At 36.6% G+C, this 24,755-nt stretch overlaps 1 protein-coding gene across 1 annotated transcript in view; it reads right to left on the bottom strand.

Annotated features, from left to right (window-relative positions):
• The window catches only part of GPC6 (glypican 6), a 1,060,085-nt gene that overhangs the window by 536,273 nt on the left and 499,057 nt on the right, over window positions 1-24,755 (bottom strand). The gene's annotated exons all lie outside the window — the stretch shown is intronic.

Below are 24,755 nucleotides of genomic sequence, written 5' to 3'. Positions count from 1 at the left end.
TTTGTTCGTCATTAGCCATATGTTATATAGTGATATATCACTCTTATTTTTATTCTGATGTTTGTCATAAAAACCTCCCCAAAGCAGTTAGCAATAGTTTTAAAGAAAGTATCTACATATTAGAAATTGATCTCTACAAAGGGTAGTCTTAAAACAGCTCTGATTTAGGGGGACTTCTTTAAAGGGCTCTGCAAAGCTTCCTCAATATAGCAGTTCTTCGTTTTTTGTTTTGTTTTGTTTTGTTTTAAATACCCTGACCTAGGAAAACATGGCTTGTTGTGAATGACTCCCTCCATAGCCATTCCCCCCTCTCTTTTTGAACTGCTGATGGTAATGAATCTCCTTCTTCCAGCTCCAACTGCTGGATTCAGTTATCATCAAGAGCAGACATCAACCAGCACTCTTATCTTGCTCTGATGGATAGACTACTAACCTTTCACAAGATTAGAGACACAGGGTGCTCTGGAGATAATAAAATTCAAATAGGTTTATTTCAAAGGGCAATCCAATCTCGCTTTTGTTCATGGGTCACTTGGCAGATCATTTGCCAATGCAGTTTTTGTGTCTTTCCAAGCCAGGTTCTGGTTCATTGTGCCAAAGATGTCAAATTAAGTGGGCTGCAGAAGCCATTTCCAAAGTAAGATGAGGAAAACTTGAGAATAACATTATTTTAGTACATGTGACAAAAACTCTATTGGCCATAATTTTAATTTTGCTTAAATTATACCTACTGTACTAAAAAAAGTAAATCAAGGCTAACCATGTTGACAACACCAATGGCTTAGTATAACTGCCAGTATTGTGATCCTTAAGTATAAATTCCAAATGATAATTCAGAGATTTCCATTTCAAATAAATGCCTAATGGAAATCAAAACCAAGAGTTAAAACATATGGTGCTTTTTGAATATTACGAGGGTATCTGTTTAAAATTTTTCTAGAAATAAAAGTCAAAGAATATTAAATGAAATAAATCAAGAATAAGTACTACACACATATGAAGAAAAAGATCAGGACCGAACTCTATTCCTCTAAGAGCGATGAGTAATCCTTACAAAAGGCTTCATGTATTTTTCCTGTCCATAATGTCTCATTATTTAAAATTACCTCTTCCATATACAAGCCTGCAGTTAACTCCTAATAAGAAAATGAGAAAGGAAAACCAAAAGGAGTTCCATGTTAAGAATACTCTTAAAATGTGTTACTTATCTGTAGGATAACATTAGCATACTATTATGGAAGGTAAAATGTTCAAATTTAAAGAATGCTAATAATTTTATACTACTATACCTGATACTGATGATACATATGTGCATCATCACTTTTATAATTAATTTTAATCCTTAATTACATATTTTGCAATGTAGGATAAAAGTTTTGTTCATTCTTTAAAAAAAAAGTTTTACAAAGTGAGAAAGTTAAATTTATATATATATCTATATTTAAATTGTAAAAAGTTCTTAAAATTTTAAATGTTATTTCATTAAAAGAGAACTTCGCAATTACCTATATTTTCAATATCATAGCAGAACAATTTTCCCAGACATATTTTTAAATCAATCATAATTGATTATCCTTACTGTGTTTTACTAATTAAATAAGGCTTTGAAATGAAACAATTATAATCAATTGTATATTTAAAATAAAACATTTAGCTGGGCTGTTTTGCTCTTTCATTTCAATAATGCAGCTGAAGAACATCTGACAAATTCTTATTAAAAATAAGTCTGAGGGCTTCCCTGGTGGTGCAGTGGTTAAGAATCCGCCTGCAATGCAGAGGGCACGGGTTCAAGCCCTGGTCCGGGAAGATCCTACACGCCATGGAGCAACTAAGCCCGTGCGCCACAACTACTGAGCCTGTGTTCTAGAGCCCGCGAGCCACAACTATTGAAGCCCGCGTGCCTAGAGCCCGTGCTCCGCAACAAGAGAAGCCACCGCAATGAGAAGCCCGCGCACTGCAAGAAGAGTAGCCCCTGCTCGCCGCAACTAGAGAAAGCCCGCGCGCAGCAACAAAGACCCAACGCAGCCTAAAATAAATAAATTTATGAAAAAAAAATTCTGAGACTACATTCTCCAAAGAGCTTATGCAAAATTAAAGAATGTCATTTAGATTATTTTAAAGATGTTTTAAAATTTCTTGGAATAATCACTGTATATTCTTATTTATTTATTTGGTAATATGAGATTGATGAGGTTAAAATTGTTGTCTTGTACTGAGACACAGGAACCACCAAGCTATATTCTATCTTCTCTGTGCAGAAAAACTACAATCTAACAGTTTGCAGAATGTTACCTAAAGCAGTCCTATCAGAAGAAGGGATATGAATGTCCAAAGCACTGCCTCTGAGTTAGATTGGACATACATCATGACATAATTAGAAAGATGCATCAAAGACAAATACTGGGATTCTCTTGGTTTTACCAAAATTTGAGATGTAGGCATATGCCAGTTACTCTTAGTGCCTCATCTATAAAATGGAAATAATAATAGCATCTTCCTCATAGGATGTTGTAAAGATTAAATGATATATTGAAAGTAATTATGAGAGTGTCTGGGTCATAATAAGGAATATATAATTGTCAGCTATTATTAGTACTGTCTCAAGAATGAAAACACTTGTTAATAATAACCATGACCATTATTATCCATTTAAAATCTATATTTGGTGTATAAGACAACATTATTTTTCTCATCATACTAGCCCAATGAGGTATTATGAAGTATTTTTTTATTGGTTCATAATATTATGTAAGTTTCATGCGTACAATATTATATTTAGACTTCTGTATATACTATAGCATGCTCACCACCAAGAGTTTAGTTTTCATCCGTCACCATACTGTTGATTCCCTTTACCCTTTTTGTTCTCCCCCAACTCCTCTTTACCTCTGGTAACCACTACTCTGTTCTATGTATCTATGTGGATTTCAAATTATATTACAAAGTTATAGTAACCAAAGCAGCATGACACTGGCAGAAGAACAGACATATATATAGGTCAATGAGACAGAATTGAGAGCCCAGAAATAAACCCACACATATACGGACAATCAATTTATGACAAAAGAGCAAAGAATGTACAATGGAGAAAGGACAGTCTCTTCAATAAATTGTGTTGGGAAAACTGGATGGACACGTGTAGAAGAATTAAACTAGACTACCATCTCACACCATATACAAAAATTAACTCAAAATGAATTAAATACTTGAATGTAAGACCTGAAACCATAAGACTCCTAGAAGAAAACTTAGGCATTAGCTCTTTGACATCAGTCTTAGCAATATATATTTTTTTGATATGTCTCCTCAGGCAAGGGAAACAAAAAGAAAAATAAACAAATGGGACTACATCAAACAAAAAGGTTCTGCACAGCTAAGGAAACCATCTACAAAACAAAAAGACAACCTACCAAATGGGTGAAGATATTTGCAAATCATATATACAATAAGGGGTTAATATGCAAAAATATAAAAACTCAGACAACTCAACAAGAAAAAACCCAAATAGCTCAATTGAGAATGGGCAGAGGAGCTGAATAGACATTATGAAGTATTTTTATTGAGAATGGCCCCCCAAAAATGTATTTGGTGGCAAAAATAGATGTAATGTACTAGTTGTTGCGTGACATCCTTATGTAGGGGAGCAAAATTTGCCACCCCAAAATATGTCTCTGGCATGAGGATTAATTTAGATTATTTTTAAGGCCCAAAAGACTTAGGAAGAAACTCTGACTTCCCCCCTAACCACCCAGAAGAATTATATAGATAAAGGGCCTGTTCCCAGAATAGAGCTACTGCCAGAGATACTGCAAATGTGGGCTAGGTGGGGTGAGGGAGACTCTGAGTCCACTCTCTGTCCCTTTGTCTCTGTATGGCCCAGCAAACAGTTACCAACATTTGCTTTTGCATCTTCATGTCAATTGCCTTCCTCTCCTTTGAAGTCCCAAATCCCTTACCCTCAATATCCTCTTTTGTCTTTAGCTGAGGATGACCATTTTGATGAGTTACTCAGTTCTCCCGGGTCTCTCCCATGTATACATGTTATTAAACTTTTGTATGATTTCACCCTATTAATCTGTCTCATGTCAATTTTATTCTTAGACCAGTCTAAGAACCTAGAAGGGTAGAAGAAATTTTCTGCCTCCCCAGCACTTGATCAAAAAGATAATTTAATGTCAAATTAAATATATTCCTATAAAAATTATGTATCTATTATTCTCTCTTGAGGTGAACAATATCCTCCTTCTATAATTGTGTGTGTACATCTTTATTGTCACCTCTCTCTGTTTATGGTCTTTCAGTGACTGAGGCTTAAGAGTAACACCCCTTCACTGAACATACAAAAAGACTGAATAATCTGAATAATCGAACGACATTGTTGATCTATGTTGGTCCCAGCTCAGACATGCCTGGTATCTTTCCTTTGCAACAGGAAGTGTGGTTTGGGCCAGAGATTCAGTATAAGAGGCAAAGCAAGTAGTTGATACTAATGTAAACAACAGGTTTGTTTTCACATTTTGCATTTATGGAATTTAGTGTTTTTATTTACTTTGGCATATTTTTTAGTATTAACCACTCAGCAATTCCTTCCCAATTAGTTTAGATCGCAATTCTAATTTCTTAAAACTCATTTTGGATTCCTAATCTTTTTTTCAGAGGTTCTGGCAAAGAAGCTCCAACAAACCTGACTTTGCTTCAAGTCTCTGAACATATTTCATGTTCTCTCATGAAGCCATTTATTTAAAACAAAACAAAACAAAACAAACAAACAAAAACAATAACAGATCCATAATCAAACCTGTGGAAACTTCTAAATAACCACAAACTTGTCCTGATACTCTTTATTGACCAAGCCTAATAACATTTTCCCAACATCAATATCTACCTGATTATTATTCCATCCAAGCCATTTTTTGCAAGCTTATCAATGACCATTCCATGTGAAATAGCACTGATAACTGTGCAAAGGTCAAACTGGGCTGTAACCAGTGGGTCTCCCAGTCTATAGGATCAGTCACTTTGTCAAAGAGGGAAATTAGTTTTGTTTGGCATGGCTTGTTTTTGAACAGTCCATGCTACCTGTTAGTTTGTTACACTCTGGGAGCTTGCAAATTGATTGTGGAATAAATTGCTCCTGACTCTTTCCAAGAATGGACCTTAACCCTACAGGTAATTAATTCCCAGATATTTACTTCATATTCCTTCCTTACAGTCATCTGCTGTGATTGTCCTTTCCCTAGTTCTCTGGATCTGTGCCAGTCTGCCATAAATCTGCAAATTCACTTAAATGAATACAAGGTAATTTGATGTTGCATTTGATTTGGCATTAAATGCTACACAGTTGTTGACTTCAAAGTCAAATACATAGATCTTCACTGCTTAGGAAAAGAGGAGGCATTTGTTCTGAATCAGTTTGAACATGACCATGCAGTCAAGTTCAGATCTATAGAAACAGATACAGCATTAAAAAAAAAAATTGGTTATAAAACCTTCTCCTTATCATAAGTATATAAATAGGAAAACATACATATGCATCTAAATAAGATGAATAAAAACTTAAAGCAAATTTTGGGCTTTTGTTATATATCTTGCTGTGGTATTTTTCAGATCCAGGCATCAGCTAATGTTTTCCCCAAGAGCAAAATTACTTCCACAATACTCAATATTGCACACTTGACTTTGGGCTTTGGACATTAATTTTGAACTTCTTTGATTTCAAGAGGTTGAGTCAGATCCATCACATTTCTGTAATGTCCTTTTTGTGAGTGTGTGGTTTAATTATAGGCCATCCTCTGAAAGGTAGCACAATAACAATTTATCAACTTGTTTTAGCTCTCCCCTGAGGAAATGTCATCTCTTACTAGATGAATTTCAAAGCCAGCCAGAGTGTCAATGGACCTCCGAAAAACAGTCACATTCAAACAAAAACAATCTTAAAACCAAGACACAAATCATTTCAAGTCAGTTTCAAGTTAACACAGGCTTGAAGCTCTATTATTCCATGTGGGTTTGTGTGGAAATCCAGGGCAATTTACAACACAAGGGTGGGGTTCTATGTTTAATTTAGAAAAGTGATGGATAAATTAGGAGGTTGGGATTAACATATACATACTACAATATATAAAATAGATAACCAGCAAGGACCAACTGTATAGCACAGGGAACTATACTCAATATTTTGTAATAACCTATAAGGAAAAAGAATTTATATATATAAATAAGCCCTGCAAGGGCTCATGAACAGCAATACAGGCAGCAAAGCAGGGAAGAAGTGAAGTGGTAGGGGGCACATATATGCAAATACACTGGATTCAGCAAGAAACAATTAGAGAGACCTTGATGGGTGCTAGTGAAGTGGCTGTCAAACATATACCATGATGGGGAAGAATATCTTGCTTGTGAACTAGAGATATTAATGCCAGGATATTCTTAACTATTCTCACCCAAAGTTGGTGAGGGCCAAAGACATCCACATTTTATGCCATGCCCCCTAAAGTCACAAGGTTTTAAATAAGAGCTGTTAATTATGCAAATTGATTTTAAAGGCAGTCTTCATTGAAATGAAGAAAATTAACCCACTAATTATACCTTATAAACTTATCTGTTGATTCCCCCAATTGAAAATGATTCTGGGAACTATTTTTTTTTGCAGCACAAGGACTGTAGCCATCTGACTCAAGTGAGAATCCATCCTATTTAGCTGTGAGGAGTGGGGAGGATCGAGGAGGAGTATTTGCAGCGTAGTCCGAAGAGTGAGGAATGTTGAGAGTTGCAGGACCTATAGTAAACCAGTGCAATCCATTTTTTCCTTTTGAAATGGATGAATTTCTACTTTCTCCTGTCTTCACACACTCCCCTATTTTCTTGCTCTCCCCACCTCCTCTATCCTATCCATCCATAAGTCCTTTTGTTGAGGTTTTCAGGACACGTACAGAATCCAACCACCCTTCACTAGCTCTGCAGCCCGCACCGTGATCGGGCCCCCCTCATCTGTCACCTGCCTCACTGCAACTGTCTCCTAACTGATTCCTTGTTTCCTACAGTGATGTTCCTGTAGGCTTCCTACAGTGATGTTCTGGCTTCCTACAGTGATGTTCCTATTTACTGATGATTTCCACACCCTTGCCCAAAACAGGAAGCTCAAAAGGACAGGGATCTTGGCTGTTTGGTTACAGTCACTGAGGAAGCTCAAGCCCCAAGAAGAGTGTCTGAAACATAGTAGGTGCTCAGTTGATATTTGTCAAATGAATTTATGCTCTTTCATAGTTGCGGGAACAAAACCTACTCACCAGAGAAGTTCCGTTCAATCATATGCCCTTCATTATAAATATGCGTAAGATCAAAGTCTGGACTGTGGGAGACACATAGTTATTGATAGGGATTAAGACTTTAATTATTATATGAAAGACGTTGGTTCATGTTACAGGGAATTTAGTTATCGAGCAAGTTGTTTGGGAAAGAGTTGTTTGGGATAGAAGATGCTTGCTGACATCACATCAAACAGAGGAGTTATTGTTTGCATAGCTTAAAGATGAGGCTGACTCTTGCAATTTACATAACCTTTTTCCTCCCTTTGTTTCTGTGTCCCTATTAACACTCACTAAGAGTCGCCATTTTATTTTCTCTCAATGACTGGTACAAAGCAACACAACAGTGAATTTTATGAGAAACACATTTTGTATAATATTACATAGATTAGGATGAAAATGTTCTAATTTTTCGTTTCTTCTTTGGAACCTACAGACCCACTGAGCCACCAGGGAAGTCCCGAAGCTGAGGTTTTATAAGCAAGAAATTGTTTGACCCCTGTTGTATTACACAGACATGGGGGAGACTCAGGAAAGTTAAGCTTGGTGGGAATGTAAATTGGTGCAGCCACTATGGAGAACAGTTTGGAGGTTCCTTAAAAAACTAAAACTATAACTACCATATAACCTAGCAATTCCACTCCTGTGCATATATCTGGAAAAGACGAAAACTCTAATTCAAAAAGATACACGTACCCCAATGTTCATAGTAGCACTATTTATAATAGCCAAGACATGGCTACTGACATGATGAATGTCACTGACAGATGAATGGATAAAGAATACGTGGCATACATATACACAATGGATTATTACTCAGCCATAAAAAAGAATGACATACTGCCATTAGCAGCAACATGGATGGACCTAGAGATTATCATACTAAGTGAAGTCAGTCAGACAGACAAATACAAATGTCATCTGATATCACTTATATGTAGACTCTAAAAAATGATCCAAATGAACTTATTTACAGAGCAGAAATAGACTCACAGACATAGAAAACAAACTTATGTTTACCAAAGGGGGAAGGGGGAGATAAATTAGGAGTTTGGGATTAACAGATACACACTACTGTATATAAAATAGATAACCAACAAGGACCTACTGGATAGCATAGGGAACTATATTCAATATCTTGTAGTAACTTGTAATGGAAAAGAATCTGAAAAAGAATATGTGTCTGTGTGTGTGTGTGTGTGTGTGTGTATGTGTGTGTGTGTGTGTGTGTGTGTGTATGTGTGTGTGTGTGTGTGTGTGTGTGTATGTGTGTGTGTGTAGACACACACACAACATTATAAATCAACTATAGGTCAATTAAAAAAAAGGAAGTGAAGCATATCTTAGTGGCCCATTTAATTTCATAACTATTGTTGTTTGAGTCACCCACCTGCTCTGCATTACGTTTGAAATATAATTAAAAACAAAATTATATTTCCTTAAACTGTTACCTTTAGAAGAATGGGGAATATTCCAGGAACTTCTTTTGGATGAACACAGCTTACTGAAGAGAGCAGAGGACTGAATTAGAAGGGAGGTCCTCTTGGGTTTCCAGTATGGTTCAGCTGTATGGCTATAGGTGAGTCACTGGATCATCTGTCAATCTCTATATCCCAAGTGAGTCTCTTATTACCTGGGTCTACCATATACCAGTGCCACATGATCATGACCTTCAGAGTGTCCCTGTCAAGCATTCCAGGGTTTTCTCGAGAGGAAGCAGGATGAAAGAATGCACAAACCAGTGCCTTACGTTAGACCAGGGATTCTCAAAATGCTGTCTTTGGACCTGGAAATGTGCTACAGTACAAATTCTTGGCTCCACTGAATTCCTACTGAATCAGTAACACTGGGGTGGGGCCCATGAATGTGTGGTTTTCGTTTGTTTTGCTGTTTGTTTTTGTTTTTAATTTTTATTGGGGTATAGCTGATTTACAACGGTGTGTTAGTTTCAGGTGTACAGCAAAGTGAATCTGTTATACGTACACATACATCCACTCTTTTTTAGATTCTTTTCCCATATCGGTCATTACAGAGTACTGAGTAGAGTTCCCTGAACTATATGGCAGGTCCTTAATAGTTATCTATTTTATATATAGTAGTGTGCAAATTCTTGGCTCCATCCCAGTCCTACTGAATCAGTAACACTGGGGTGGGGTCCATGAGTGTGTGTTTTAACAAGCTTTCCAGTGATTCCAATGTACACTAAAGTTTGAGAACTATATTAGAAGAGCAATTTCATTTGGCCAACCTACAAATATGGGTACCACTTTCAACAAGTAACCCTTACTTATCAAATTCCCTGATATAACCATTATTTTGGGATCTATACTTAACTTCTGCATTTTGTCCACAGATCTTTAAATCTTCTAACCCCTGAGAGATCTTTCCTTAAATCACAATTTCTTTCTACAATTCCAGTCGTTTTTATTCATTAGTAGAAAACACCTGTGACAGCAGGCGCTACTTATATTTTAATTGTTTCTTGTTCCTTTAAATTGCTTGTCATTATAAAAGAAATGACAGAAGTGAAATGGGAGAAGAGCAATGTGGCAAGAAGACTAGAGCCCATTTTCAATGTTTAATTGCTTTACAATGCTAAGAACAGATTAAAAAGATAAATCAAAAGTTTGCAGAAAAAAAGTGAGGTCCCCAGTCACTTTTATGGTTTCATTTGAGCTGCAAAGATATTATTATACACTCATTTACGAAACAATGATCTCTTACTGTTTATGAAAGTTTAATCTCTTGGTTTATTGCCTTAATATATTTCACATTGGTAAGGTTTACTTTTAAATGAAATTTCTGACTGTCTTATGTGGATGTTATTTTATACTGAGAATACGGACAGAATGAGTGTAACATCAGAATTGTATTCATCTATGAAGCAATTAGAGTCAGGGTAATTGCTTCTAGTTCTCAGCTATCTGCATACAAAGTAATAGAATTAATATTTTATCATTTGGCAGTATCCCTCGTTAGCTAAGAATTCTAAGGTTGTATATCTTCTCTGTCTACAGGAATTTAAACAGACTGTATGTTAATATTTGCGTAAATCAAAAACTGTGCCAAGTGGAAAAATTACATGGAGTACGTTGGCACCACTGGCCAACATATCCATCCAGCTGGTGCACAATAGATCAGAGGCCTCTGAACACATTCTCCAAACTGAGCAGATTAAATGATAGCTGAGAGAAGGCTCAGGGACCTCGCTCCAGTCTCCAGTTATTTCCAGGTGATCCCATGGGTGCCAAAGTACATATGAATTCCATTGGGTTCTAAGACCCTGATTCTGATTAAAACTATATGGTTGCTATACTATCAAGATTCCTATCAAAACACCCTTACAACTTTCTGCAAGGAAAAAAAAAAAAAAAAAAAAAGGATAGAGCTGAAGGAGAGCATGATTACCTGAGGGAGTAGGTTGGTGAATGACTGACAAGATTCAAATCCTCAGCTCGAATCAACAGGACTAAGAAGGGCTAAATGAGGACTTATAGCCTCATTTATTTTCTAAGAGGCTTAGGCTGGAGGGAGAGAAGAGAAGCCATAAATTGAATGGCACTTTGCTTGAATAAAAGGGGAATAAATGAGGGAATTTAGTTGAAACTAGCAGCTCAATCACTGGACCAAATTTAATTGATAGATAAGCTGTATTTCAACATGAGTAAATATTACAAAGGACAGGGAAACTGCTCCTTCTTTTCAGTCTGTGCAAACAAATATCCTTTATGGAGAAAGAGATAGTCTAGAATTAGCAGTGGTAAGAAGTATGTCTGAATTATGTTTACGTATGATGTACATTATAAACCTAGCCATGCAATACATAGTTTAGTTAATTACCTGTTACTCAAATGTTGTTTATGATAGTCTAAACTAGAACTTCTCCCTGAAAAGTTAAAATGTGTATTATTCTCCCCAAACACTGGTTTTTATATATTCTTTCAAATTCTTTACTTATTATTCTCTATTCATCATTATTAAATGACCTTACAGAGACGTCATTTAACTGACGGATGTCCTGGAGATAGGGTATAATAGTAATGTACGTAAAGCATTTAGAATACAGAGTGGCAAATGGTATGCACTAAGTGTCAAATATTATTAGTAGTAGTAGTAAATGTAAGTACAGATTTGATCTGTGATTAGTTAGAAAATTATTCTACCTTTCTCAATGACATAACAGTGACACATTTGAAAGCTGTATCCTCACTACTCATATGGATTTTATTTTAAAATGTTGTGCAACCTCATTAGCCCTTAGATTATCTTAGATGCCCTGATTACTTCCTGGTCCTTTTCTCCCTATGAATTTGTGTGGCTGTTATTTTTAAATCAAATAGAGAATTGTTGATTAAGCACTTATAAGTGAAAGGATTAAATGCTACATGTGATAATTTCTGTAAAAAGCTGATACAGTTTTTTTCAAAATGGCAACTCACAAACTACTGGTATATCAATTAGTCCTCCTACCAGTGCTATTAGGATGGAAGAAAAGAAATGACTCTATTCTCTAGTTCACTGAGACTCAGATAGTTTAAGTAACGTGCTAACATCATACAGCTATTAAATGGAAAAACCCAAATTGCATTGGAGTTCAGACACTGCCTAGAATATAATAGGAAACTAGGACAATTGTCAAAGGAGAATCCATGATTCCTTCCCATCCTGGGAAGGGAGAGAAGGAGTTAATAAGATCTTCATACACCAAAAACCACGGGTTTGGGAGGTAGGCTCTTTATTGATGGGGGTTGGGGCTTCGTTAGCTCTTTGGAGTGCAGAGGAATTTGCTTAATTACAGATTATAATCTAAGTGGGAAAAATTAATTCCACATAGCTTGTGGATTTATTTAGTTAAGGAATATAGAATTAAGGTATTAAAATTGAAATGTTCTGGAGGCAGTTCGAAATATGGAGCTAAATGATAGGTAAGACGTCCAAAAAATAAATTTAGATCTTGAAATGATACTATAAGAATAAATGCATTCTTGAAGCAATTCAATCAGAGGAATTTCAAGGTTATGTACGTATGTTATAATGGCCCCTATTCCTTGTTTACATATTAGCAATTCTATATTATCAACTTATGAGAAAATTTGAAATGCATGCATTTTCTAGAAAAAGTGGAAAATACACTTTTTGGAGAATCATTAGACTGAGCATATAAAATTTTAGGCATAATTGGTGTAACATCATATGGAGACCTCATCCTTTTCTTTTTTATTAACCTCCATTAGAGACCTGGAAACTAATCAAATATTGGTCAGAATATGCCTCTTTTTCTGTTTGTTCGCTTTAGTGTTATACCCTTTTTTAAACAGCTTTAGTAAGATATAATTCATGTACCATACAATTCACTTCTTTAAAGTGTATAATTTAACGGTACTTACTATTATACTCACAGTTGTGCAATGATCACCACAATCTATTTTAGAACATTTTCATCATCTCAAAAACAAACTACATATACATTAGCAGTCACCCTGATTTTCTCCCAACCTCCCCACTATTCCCCAACTCCCAGCTCAGGCAACCACTTATCTACTTTCTGTTTCTATAGGTTTGCCTTTTCATATAACAGAAATACGTAATATATCATTTATGATTAGATCCTACACCTTAGCATAATGAGTGCAAAGTTCATCCATGTTGCAGTGTGTACCAGGTCTTCACACCTGTTTATGGCTGAATAATATTCCATTGTATGGATGTACCACCTTTATTTATCCACTCCAGTTGATTCTTACTTTATTTCCACACTTTGGCTACTATGGACAATGCTCCTAAGAGCATTCACGTACAAGTTTTCAAGTGAACATATATTTGTTATTTCTCTTAGGAATGGAATTGCTGGGTCAGATGGTAATTTTGTACTTTATTTTTGAGGAACTGTCAAACTTGTCCACAGCAATTGCACCATTTTACATTCCCACCAGCCATGTGTGAGGTTTCCAATTTTCTTGCCAAATCTTGTTATTATTTATATTTTTGATTACAGCAATCTTAATGGGTAGGAAGAGGTATCTCATTGTGGTATTGATAAGCATTTTACTAATGGATAATAATGTTGAACATCTTTTATATTGGCCATTTGTATATATTCTTTGAAAAAATGTCTATTCAAGTCCTCTGACCATTTCTCAATCAAGTTATTTGTGTTTTTGTTGTTGAGGAGAATTCTTTTTACATTCCAAATATAAGTCCCTTGCCAGATATATGATTTGCAAATATTTTCTCCCGTTCAGTCTCCTCTTTCAACCTCATGATTTCCTGTGCTTTAAAAAATTCAAATACAAATTAGGAAATACAAGTATAAGAAGCTGCTCTAGGATGGGTTAAATAAAGTCAGCATTAATTCAAGTAAGCTAAATTCAAAATCTAATTCTCCTTCCATACACAGAGGTCTGACTTTGGAGACATTGTTTCATAGTTCACGTAGAATAAAATATTTTAAAATATGGTAGGCACAATGAGTACTAAATAAGTGGTGATGAAAGCTAAGCCTGGTGCATATAAAACTCAACTGCTAAACTCAGATTTTTTTTATCAGAACAAGTTTTCTTCTACAATACTATAATTTATTTTTCTCTCTCAGGTGTTTCTTTGTCTCCTAGAGATATATTTATTATTCACAGTTAAATTACTAGGCCTTGTCCACCAGATACACTATTTTTCATGTCATCACTTTTCTTTCTTCTGTAAATAACTGTCAAAAGTTATTTTCATGTATTTGATTTACTTTGACAATTAGACATAGGAATTTAATTTTGGAAGTATCTAAGTTACTAACAGTAGAAATAACAGCAGGTTGCCCACATCCACCATACCTTAGGTGATTAGAAGACAAAGCAAAACACAGAGAAAAACATTTAAAAAATGTTTCCATATTTTGGAAACAACAAAATGACAGCTGACAGAAGAAAGCGTGTACACAAAATGATGATAAATATATGTTATTTAAGTTTCTCTTTTATATTCTTTATTTAGCATGAAAAGTAACTGTCATAATTAATGACAAAATTAAACTAAAATTGCAATTACTTAGAAATTTACAGTACAGTTTCCTAAGGAACTATAGGGACAAAAGAACAGTTTCCTAAGGAACTAAAAGGGACAAAAGAACAATAACACAGAACAGATTATGGAAATAATTTTAAAACTTAGTACACTACCTATTAAAACACCCTAAAGAGAAACACTCTAATCATTCATTCATTCAGAGAGTGAAGAAGAGATAGAACATAGACTAATAGGAAGAAGGTTCTTCAAAGCAGAGAGGTATGAAATTCCAAGGTGTGGAATTACCAAAAGATGAATTTGTTTAGCATGTAGGACACTTACAAGGAGGTCAGAGAAATAAAGCTAGAAGTTTAGGTGGAAAAAAGGGTCAAAGAGGGACTTTGCCTTTGTTCATCTATGTTTCCCATCTCTCCCAGATTTCTATTACTACTACATTTACAAAATTGATAAGACTCTCCAATTGAACTCTCAAATAAACCAACATGAAACAATAACAGAATAGAAATCTCTACTCCCTTTTATTCAACATTTTAATTTTCCCCTCTTTGGCTTGGACAGACAGGAAAGCTTTTCATCTCCGGATGGGGCCCATTTACCAGGAATGGGGAACAGTACCAGTTACCAGAATCCAGGACTGAGATGGCCCTGCAGAGTGGGATGAGGGAAGAGGAGAGGGTGTATAACCATCAGCTTCAGGAGTCAAGACATCTGGACAGTGTCTGACTAAAAACCAAACCAAAAGATGCCCAACAATCAATAGAATTCAAGAAAAGTGAAGTGAGATAGAGCACTGTGATAGATACACAGGGGTTCATTTTTTTTTTTTTTTTTTGGCACGGGATCTTAGTTCCCAGACCAGGGATAGTACCCGTGCCCCCTGCAGTGGAAGTGTGGAGTCTTAACCACTGGACCGCCAGGGAAGTCCCCACAGGGGTTCTTTATGTTACTCATTGTACTTGTCTGTTATCGTTTAAATATTTCAAAATAAAAATTATTAAGAATTTAAAAAAAAGAAAAGTGAAGTGAATAGCATTCAAGAAAAATCAAACCTATTTTCTATCGCCACTTTCAGAAAGTAAATGTGACTATTCTGCTTTATATTTTAGGAGGCTATAGCTGTTGGTATGTTCATTTGCCTTCTTTCTTATCTTTAAGTCTACTCTATGTTTATTGTAACTACATACACAGCTAGAAAAGACCCTGCCTATGCTATAGTTAAGGATAATTTGTTCTCAGTGGCATAACTCTCTAAAAGACCCAGCCAGAGACAACAGACAACAGCCATACTGGCTCTGCTACTCAATCCTGAAAAGCAAACACTACAAAAGCCTTTTGAGCAAACAACTTTTTTTCCAAATAAGGCCCAGTGCTTTTTACTAGAACTTTTCAGACTTTTGGCTATAGTGTCTTTTGACCTGTCAGCCATTTAGAAACTAATTTTGCCATTCAGAGTTTCTGTGGCCTGACTGGAGGTAAATTTAACGCCAATGCATATAATCCATACAACTTCACCATCCAACTTATCCTTGTCCTACCTTGCCTGCCAAGTGACTTGAAACATTTTAAACTAATACAGACTTATAGCTTTGGCAGACAGATTCAGGAATTGGAGAAACATTCCAAGATATTGGGGAATGTTAAAATATGCAATACAGGAGGTGACTGCATCCAATTTCTAGGCTGGTGTTCATGCTGATAGGATAGTTTTCAGGGCACACTTTAAATTCAATTTCCTTTATTTTAACAAAACCTATTTCATGCACATTGCTTACAGATGGAATAACTTGCGAAAATCAGTTTTATAGGCCACATTCTCATAGAGATTTGCACAATTCTGGTTCACTACAGATGCTTTCCTGGAAAGCATAACATCACACGTAACTCTCTTTATGTTCGCTGTAGGTCACTCACTTCATACAACATACGGTTTTGTCATGACACTAATCTTTCCTCTAAGGGCACTTTCACTTTCTCTTTGGGATGCTCTTTGAGATGCCCTAGGGATCACAGTGAGGTCTGAGAAATTCCTCTGTCCCAGTGGTGCTGTTTTCTCAAACACGTTCAATTCAATCCTTGAGAGAAGCCTCCGTTAGCTCTCTCTACATTTTAACATAAGCTGAGAGAACACGTTCACTCTGTATTCAGTTTTTGTCTGTCCTGCCTCTAGCAGCCAGGGCACTGCCCGCTGCACGAAGTGTTCAGTAAATACATCCGGAGGTATATGAAAGTTGAATTTTTTCCCACTGGAGAGTGATTTCTTTGAAGGTGAAAATGATGCCTCAGGAATTTAGGTATCCCACTCCGTGCCCAGCGCAGTATGACATATAGCATCGTGACCATGAAGGCATCGTGAGAGAGTAAGGTCGGGCTCTGTTTTACAGAGCCAAGCACTGTACCAGAGGCTGTTTATCCATTGTAACCCTCATAACTGCTCCAGAGAAGGCATTTCTATCATTTACTGAAGAGGAACCTGTGGGTGGCACAGAGCCACAGAACAAGTTTGGGACTCAGGCTAACTCCAAAAAGCCACGCCTTCCACTATGCTGCTTTGTCTACCTCTCTGCAGGCTGTCAATATCACTGCCTTGAAGTTTAGACCAATTCATTTCTCTTCCTTGTTATTAACTGACAAGGGAGCAAGTGTTGGATAAACTGATAATCTCATACACCTCAGAACAGAAGTATCTGGTCTTAATTGGCAGTTAAAAATTCATATGTGGTTTATTTTATACACAGTTGACCCTTGAACAGCATGGGTTTGAACTGTGGCGGGTCCACTCATATGTGGGTTTTTTTCAATAAGATACATATAAGTGTTATAAATGTATTTTCTCTCCCTTATGATTTTCTTAATATTTTCTTTAGCTTACTTTATTGTAAGAATACAGTATACAATACATATAACATACACAATATGTGTTAATCAACTCTTTATGTTATTGGTAAGGTCAATAGTAAACTATTAGCTAAATCTTGGGGGAGTCAAAAGCTTATACAAGAATTTTTAACTGCTTGAAGGGTCAGCACCCTTTACCCAGGTGTTGTTCAAGGGTCAATTGTAGTTATATATCCTTATGCAGTTGTATATTTTCTTTGTGCCTAGAGATAAAATTGTATATTTTCAAAAACCAGTGACTGTATTAAATTTAACCATATATATTTATGTATATTATTTATATTTATGTATATATATTGGATCATTCCCCTCCCCCCATATGTGTGTGTGTCTATCTATCTATCTGTCTATCTACCCTATAAATAACTCAGATTGAAAGAACATTAAATTAGGGAGGATTTCATGCAGGCAAGATTTTTTAACAAGTAACACAACTATGACACTTATGCCTTTATCCCATGTAACTGAACTATAAACCCACTAAACATTAGGAGATGGAGACTTAATGAAATGTCTAGGTTCACAGGGACAGAAACATTTGCTTAAGTACACTGCCACTGCACTTTTGTCAATATGAATCATTAATTGAGAGACTACTCATCACTGAGAAAGAACTGATTTTAATAGCAGATTCGGTGTTGGCATGAAATCATAAAATATTACCCCAAAGTAGACTATGTAGCTTTTTAACTTTTTGCACATGAAATTTTAACTTTTGCTACTATGTCTACCTAAGAGCTAAATGACTGTCATTGCTGTGAGTGCACATTTCCAATGACCTTTCACCCATCACCACATGTGCTTCTTTAACAGAAGATGTAGTGTGGTTTCAGCAGAGACTCCATTCAGCCCTTCATAGCATAGCAAGTGCATGATGTGCACGGCCTGTGATATTTTTGCACCACAAAAATCTAACAGAGTTGGACAAAATGGCATCTGCTGCTTATTAAATCTTGTTTTTATATGGTAGACCTAATTTTCCAGGGTTTAAAATTCAACTCCTTATCACCATTTTGGCTGAAATTTCAGAGCTGCTCTATCAAATACTGCATGTCACTTACACTTGTACACGTCAAGTAACTGGATTCACAGAAGACCTATGTCAGTTTTAAGTCCGGTCCCAATTAGAAAATACATCTTCAAAGCTGTAAGTGCAGCTTCTCTTTTTCACACCTGCATCACCTTCAAAAATATCTGGGAGCAGAGAAGCGATGTTATGTGACTTACACAGTCGTACCCTAGACCCTGCCGTTATTAATAATGGTTACCCTTCCATAATCTCAAGTTCAAGCATTCTACTCTCTGATCACCAGCCCTTCCCTCTTACTACTCCCACTTCAACAATCTTCTAGGGATGTGCAAACCCCTGGGATGTACAATCCGTTATTCTACCACTTTTTCTCTGTCCCTCAGGACCTCACTCCCCTCCTAATCCAGACTCAATTCCCTGGCCCAACTATACCCCTTGTTAAAACTAACAAACTTGTAACCTTTGTTAACAATTGGAAATTGAGACCCAGACAATTTCATTTCCATGTTCTAAATAGTTACTCACTCTATCATGATTACAGACAATGACAAAAAAACTCCAAGAAAACACACAGCCTTGTAGACTGGTATCAGCTTAAATTTGCGGTCTCCAACCCAAAATTGACAATATTTTGCCCGGTCGACCCACTATATTTCCTTCCCCCCATTCACTCTCACGCTCTTAAACTACTGTTCCACACTTTCTCCCTCACCTAAAGCTAATAAAATGACTCAAATACGCCCCAAATTCTCTATAGTAATAACCGGAGGACAGTAGGCTATCACTCCCTTGTAATTATCCTGGTAACCCCAAATTTATTCATTCCCTTCCTCATTAATTTAGAGTATTTACATAGTGCTTAACGGAATCCTAAAATATTAGGTCTAGGAGGAACTTCCAAGAATCTCAAGTTATACAAGAGGAAATTGAAGCCCAGAAATTTCCATTTTCATGAGCTAAACATTGCATGTAAATGAAGACTGTACTGGAAAAAAAAAATCTGCCCTCAATTGGTTTCTTGCTCTGGTTTGCCTAACCTCTGTGAAGATGGTATAAAAGGGTGCATCTCCATAACATACATGTCCTTGATACCCAATGTGACAAAACACGGTCACTGGTTCGGCAGCATCTGATATCTGGAGGCTGTGAGAAATGCAGCATCTCAGGCCCCACCCCCGGCCTAGGGAATAAGAACCTACCTTTTAACAAGATCCTCAAGAGTTTCATTTCCAAAGGAACGCTTGAGAATTACTGCTGTATTAAATGAAAATTGGAATGATAATTAATGGCCCAGCATCTGGGCTACTGCCAGGAATACTAGAAATAAACTTCATCTGTTCTTAGGCGAGGCTACTTTTTCTTTCAGACAGAGCTATCTTGTCTTTTTTGGTTGGCTGGGAGGTTGACTTGTGAAAATTCACCTGGTATTCACAATTCATCCCTTCGTGTCTGAGAAAGTTAGGAGCTTTGATTTGGTTGATAACAGAAACTGATGCGACATCACATCGGGGCAAACCTCATACATTTTAAATTAAGATGGTACATCAGAGTTAAGATGAAAAAGCTTAAGCTCTTCTTGGAAGGGCAAAGCCTGAGGAAATGCAAGCTTGCCACCATGAAATCAACTATGTGTTTTCTTCCTCTAAGGCACACACTTTCTTAGCCCTTTTGAAAACAACAGATTTCACTTTGGGGCCAGGAAGAGGTTAAAGCTAATAAATTCATATTCTCAAAATAAGGAGGGCAAAGGTTATGTTGTTGGGCAAAGGGGGAGGAAGGAGGAAATTTCCTCCTCATTCCCTCTTTGTTTTGAAATTACTTCTGAATCCTTCCATCAATGGAAAAGTGTTTCCAGTCTTACTGTCCTTTAAAAATTTTTTTTATTTTATATCCCTAATATGTTCAGGATGCCATCTTTTCCAAAAACTTCATTAACAGTGTTTTCTGTCAAAATATTCACATTTTAGGGAAAATAAACAGATGTGAAGCCCATTAGTCCTGTGATTTCTAGGTCAAAGGCATGTCACACACAAAATTTCATGCTTAAAAAAAGGTCTACTACTTAAAACACTAAAAAAAAGTATTAGTAAAAGTACTAAAAAACAGCACGGTAAAAATGAAGCAATTGCTATTAAAAATATATACTCCCATTAACAGATATTCACTTTGTCTTTCTTCTCTATTAACTGAAAAATATCCACAATTACTAGACTGCTAATAGGAAGTTACAGTTCTTTTTTTTTAAAACGAAGCCCCTTGATTTTTGACCCTTAGAATAATCCAAAATCAATTCTCTGGATGCCTTTCCAAATCAAGTTCTTTCCTTTTTCAAAATCTTTCCACAAACATTGACGTTCTGACACAACCTACAGGTACACACTGCCTCGTCCACAGATGGTGACTGATTTGTCATTGGCAATGGAGCGCCTTCCTGAACCCAAATAATGTGAACAACACCCACTCACCTACGAACTAGATGTATTGAATGCAAATCTATGTTACGTAACGGAGTGTATATGTTTTTTTTGTCTTTCAATATCTCGAACTTACTTGTAAATGTCCCGGCCAAATGTTGATAACAAAACTAACCTACCGGTTGTAAGACACTACATGTTATCAATCATCCTAGTCCTTTCGTTAATGTATTTAGTCTTGATAAAAAGAAAACCACAGGCCCAAAATAAAGTCACTTACGCTAGGCCACACCGTTCAACCGGGTCTTAATACCTAACTTAGTTGAAGTTTCAACCTCCCTGAGAAATTTAGTCTTAAACCAGTCGGTCAGGAATTTTCCGGCCAGCACCAGTGAGGTAATTTGTCACGTGGGTCCTCTCCGTCCCCCAAAGAAAGATGAAGTAAGCTGCCACACAGACCCCTTCCTTCCCCACAGGCAGGTTACCTAAGCTTGAAATAACCCTTTTTGTTTATGACTTCCTTCTCTTGCCTTTAAAAACCCTTCCCTTTCTGTAGCCCTTTGGAGCTCCCCTCTTACTCGCCAGACGGGACGCTGCCTGATTCATGACTCATTCAATAAAGCCAATTAGATCTTTAAAATTTACTAGGGTTGAATTTTGCTTTTTAACAGTCCTTACTTTCTGATGAGTGGGGTTGGCTCTGGTATAGCTTATAGAAGAGCTTTCACATGTATGCCACTTTTTGTGCCAAGTAAAACCCCATTTCCTAAACAGAACCTTGCACTGTGTGTATGCTGGGGGCTTTTGGCATACAGTGGCTACCGTTCTGCTCTGTGACCCAGTCTCAGAGGTGATAGGAAAGGCTGATATACTTCTGAAAGTATGCCTGAAAAGCACAAATAATACCACGAATACTTTTGAAATAAAATCTTTCAAAGAACCTTTAAATTGAATATTCACATCATAATGCTCACACTTACTGAATTTATAGCAGTACTCAGTGCTTTAAATACGACACCTCGCCTGCCCTATTTAGATCCTTGAATACTGTGAAGCTTCCACCTTAAGTGACTTGCAGGCAGCTGTGAATATATCACCATCCCCACTGATGAGTCGCACGACCAATCATGACCCCAGCGGGAAACGTGAGTTCTCAGGTGTATCGTCCCCCTCTTCCCCCCATTAAATTACTGATGTCACTGAAACACAACTCTGCTTTTTCGGTGTGGGCTGGGAGTCCTTCCCCGCTTTTCCAAATTCTCCCCAAAATATGGTGTTTATAAAGTGCCGATGTGTATTAAACTAGAAAACTGGGATCGTGAGATCATTTAAGTAAGAGGGTGAGGCCTTGTACTAGAAGTTTGCTTCTCAAACTTGAGCATGTAGCAGAATCACCTGTAGGGCTGCTTCAGACAGATTACTGGGCCTCATCTGCAGTTTCCGATTCAGTACATCTGGGGAAGGACCCGAGAACTGGCTTGTCTAACAAGCTTCCAGGTGACGCTGATACTGCTGGCTCTGGACCACACTTCGAGAATCACTTTATGGTAATATCTTCTAGTCCATGATTGTTCTGAGAAGTATTTAATAAAAATCTTACTTGGTCTTTCTCTGGGCGTCTTCTAAATTACTGCTTCTCTTTGAACCTTACACTCTCATAAAGTTCATCATAAATTTGAAGTCAGAAATGAATGTGGAAAGGACATGAGACTATCACATGATTTTCGTAACTGTAGGCTGTTACCTCTTGCCTCCTGATCTTTCAAGATTTTTCATTTACAGTATTGAAATTATAATCCTTAGGTGAAATCTAGGTACACAGACACACACACATGCATGATCTATGGACAATGTTGAATAAACACAAAAACATTAATAGACATATAAAGACATTTGTTTTATATTGGCCAGCATTCACAGCAAAATGGCTTAATAAAGTGAGAATGAATGTCGAACATTTCTTAGCAAAATAAAAATAAAATTGTGGATTCCTATCATAAAGATGCAAATCAGCTGATTTGCTCAGTTTATTAAAAAAAGTAATCTGGAAATGTAAAATACCCCTAGAGCTTAGATTTCTTTTTATTTGATGATTGCTAGTATTTTAGAGTTGTGGTTCTCCGTCATCTTCATTGCCATCATAAAAGTAGTTAATAGGAATTATTAAAAGTTCTTGGTTCTATGCTAATTATTATAAGATATATCTTATTAACATTTGCAGTTCTTCTCCTGCTCTAGCCCTCAACACAATACAGAATGCACAAGGGACTCAATACAAAAGTTCATCTATATTCTTCACGAGGAATTCACACAACACAAAAAAGTCAATAGAGACATTCTGAAATTCTAAAACAAGGGGATATAAAATAAAATATTTAAATCTTTCATTGGATCTTTTGGTTTCCTTTAACTTGTCCATTCATAGAGAAGGAGTAGTTAGTATCTCACAGCCTTTCTCATTAGAGGTTGCAACTGAGGCAGAGCACAAAAAACAGGATTTGAGCGACTATTTTTGCAATTCTCCCAGGGATGGGACTCAAGTAGTACCATTCTAGAATTAATTCATTACATTAAACGAATGGCTTAGGGTCCCAGTTGAGAATGGCTGCTGAACAATTCAATCAAAGCATATAGAAGTTTCTAAGGATATATACCTCATAATGGAAAAAGATGGAATCCACATCAGAAATGAATTTGTGGCTCATCAAGACGTTCAGGATATGATCTAGCAGACAAATATCCTAGACTAAAATGCTTCAAATTTTGATAGGCTATTATTTCAAACCAATTTCTCAGACATCTTAGCAATCACCTTGTCAATAGTATTCCTCATTTTATAGACGAGAGGTACGAACATTAGAAAATTCAGAAGCTGAACTGTCAAGGTCACATGGCGGGTAAGGAGCAAAGCAGGTGTCGTTACTCCATGCGAGATGATTTTCCCGGATCCGGGGGCATGTATCTTTTAAGCCTGATTGTCCTGAGAAGCTCACCTCTATTCTCCATACACCCATTTTCCTGATTTTAGTTTGATCTAGGTAATCAAATCTTCAGGATGTACTCTCCCACACCAGCAGAACTTACACACCTCCTGCCCTTAAGAATTAATGTGAAGACCAAGTTTCCCCCTGCAAGGCTTCCTCAACATTATGCAACCTAATTTTCCCTTGGCAAGTGGGAAGCAGAGCTTTGAAACGCCTGTGGACCTGACTATGCAGCTTTAGAAAAGACAGGAAAACCACTGACGTGTTACCCTTAGAGTCAGAAATCAGAGAAAACTAAGGATGGAGCCACATGGCCAAGCTGAGAAGTGAGAGTATTACCTGCATAAAGGCATAAAGGGAGGGGCTTTCTCTCTTCTGCTCCCCACCGCTAGAAAGAGGATATAGCATCTCCACTGTTAATTTTTCATTTGTACTTTTTGTTGTTAATTTCTCTCCTTGTTAATTTTTCAAAAATGGTTTAGAAAGAAGAGAATTACTTTTCATGGTTGTGTTTGCCACATTACATTTGTCCAACACTAAACTTAACAGGTGATTCTTTAGAAAAAATTTTTTGAAGCAAGCAAAATAAAACTTCACAATTCTGTCTCGTTCGCTGGGTAGAATCCTTAGGGAGTAAGACTATGGATGGAAAATTAATTTCCAACTACTCCTGGGAAGGGACAGTGATGTTAACAGAATTACTGGATACGGTTATAAGGACAATTTCACCCTGAGTTGTTTTTAATATCACAATCTAAACAAGTTTACAATCCCTCTGAACTCTTTTTAAATGTAATACTTCGGGAACAGTCTCTCAAACACTCTGGAAGCTAAGCCTGTCGACAGACTGTCAGTGTGTCAACAGTGGTTTTGATCTTTTCTTCTAACAAAACAAACAGGAGAGTCACATATTTCAAGATGTTTTAACGTTTTAATTAAGGTGCTGTGGAAAAAAATAGGCTGGTGCGGAGATGGGACTATTTTTGTCAGGTTCCTATTTAACACTATTTAGTGGTATTTTTAAATATAAGCATTGGTGTTAAATACTGTTTCTTGCTGAATTTCTTTGGAAATAAGTGTATAATAATTCTATGTCATTCACCTTAAA

Source organism: Eschrichtius robustus, chromosome 18 (genome assembly GCF_028021215.1).
Source record: "Eschrichtius robustus isolate mEscRob2 chromosome 18, mEscRob2.pri, whole genome shotgun sequence".
Classification (NCBI taxonomy): domain Eukaryota; kingdom Metazoa; phylum Chordata; class Mammalia; order Artiodactyla; family Eschrichtiidae; genus Eschrichtius; species Eschrichtius robustus.
Note: the sequence above shows the minus strand (reverse complement) of the source record. Positions and strands in the feature narration are given on the sequence as shown.